The sequence below is a fragment of the Passer montanus genome, unplaced genomic scaffold (assembly GCF_014805655.1).
Source record: "Passer montanus isolate IOZ18808 unplaced genomic scaffold, ASM1480565v1 scaffold1, whole genome shotgun sequence".
NCBI lineage: Eukaryota > Metazoa > Chordata > Aves > Passeriformes > Passeridae > Passer > Passer montanus.
This window is the reverse complement of record NW_024356504.1, coordinates 8,358,734-8,360,024: the sequence shown is the minus strand read 5'-3', so window position 1 is coordinate 8,360,024 and position 1,291 is coordinate 8,358,734.

Genomic DNA, 1,291 nt, shown 5'->3' with positions numbered 1-1,291 from the left:
GCCGCCCCGCGCTCCTCACTCCACCTTCCTCCCGCCCCCGCGGCGCGCTCAGAACCGCCGCCTGCCCGCCCGCGCCGCTCCCCGGCCTCTCGCCGCTCCGCGCCCTCCTCCGCGCTGCGTCTCGGGCCCGCCCGCGCGCGCTCCCTGCCTCGCTCGCACACAAAGAGAGGGAGCGGCGGGCGCGCCCCTGCTCCTCTCTCCCAGCGCCACGGAAGAGACGGGCTGGGGGCGGCGGGCGCGACCGGCCCGAGGGAAGCGCCTCCCGCGCCGGGATATACCACGCCGTAGCGGGATACGGGTTTCGGGTGATACCATGTCGGCGAGGCGAGCCGGCGCGGGGCAGCGTCGGTGGGTGCGGAGCGCTCACCGGTGCCTCCGCCGGGGGAGCTGGAGACGGTGGGGCGAGGGACGCTGGAGAATCGCGAGCGCCAAGCTGCTGTGATGCTGCGCGCTACTTTCAAAGCCCGGGCGGCCAGCGCGGCGCGGAGAGCGCCAGCCCCGGCTTCACCGCAAAGCAGCGAGGTTCCCGGGAGGGAAAAGTGGCGACAGCTGCCACGACCGAGGCTCGGACAGCTGAAGTAACAACAGTGCCAAACATGTCTTTTTTCTCTCTGTTCCTTTCGAAAATGAAGTAGTTGTTAGCCGCTCCCGAGCAGGTAGGTATCAGAGCTCAGGAGGATCCACAGCCGAGGCGGCGCCCGGCCCCCCGCGCACCTGCTGCCCGCGCCCCGCCGTGCGCGCCCCGGGACAGCCGGACACGGCCGCGGGATCGGGGCTCAGCCCGCTGCGCTCCCTCGCACGCTCCCCGGGCGGGAAGGCACCGCAGCTCCCCAAGACTGGGAAAATCTTGCTCGTCATCGATAGCCCCAGGCAGTAACAACCGCAGTTTGGAAAGCAGTATTCCATACGTTTTCTCTCGTTTGTTAGTCCAAATAAAAGCACTGGCTTCAATATATTTATCAGTCAAAGACAGTATTTGGACGACTGTTTGATTGCAGTTCCTTACATACGTATAAAGCTCACACAAAGTTATTAGAAGAGCACAGAAGAGTACTGGTAGTTACCAATTACCTGGCAACTGTTGGCACCTGGCAGCAAATTGTGTAAAAGTTACTTAGAAGTCTAAATACTTAGCTCCTTGAAAAAAAAAAGAAAGCTTCACTGGTTTATTACTCAAGTCTATGATGAAATTTATACATTCTCCCAGGCATTCCAATTGACTCTGGATTAACTTGGAGTCACAAGCTTGATCTATGTTACGATATTTCACAGCTTGATCTAAAATCTATGA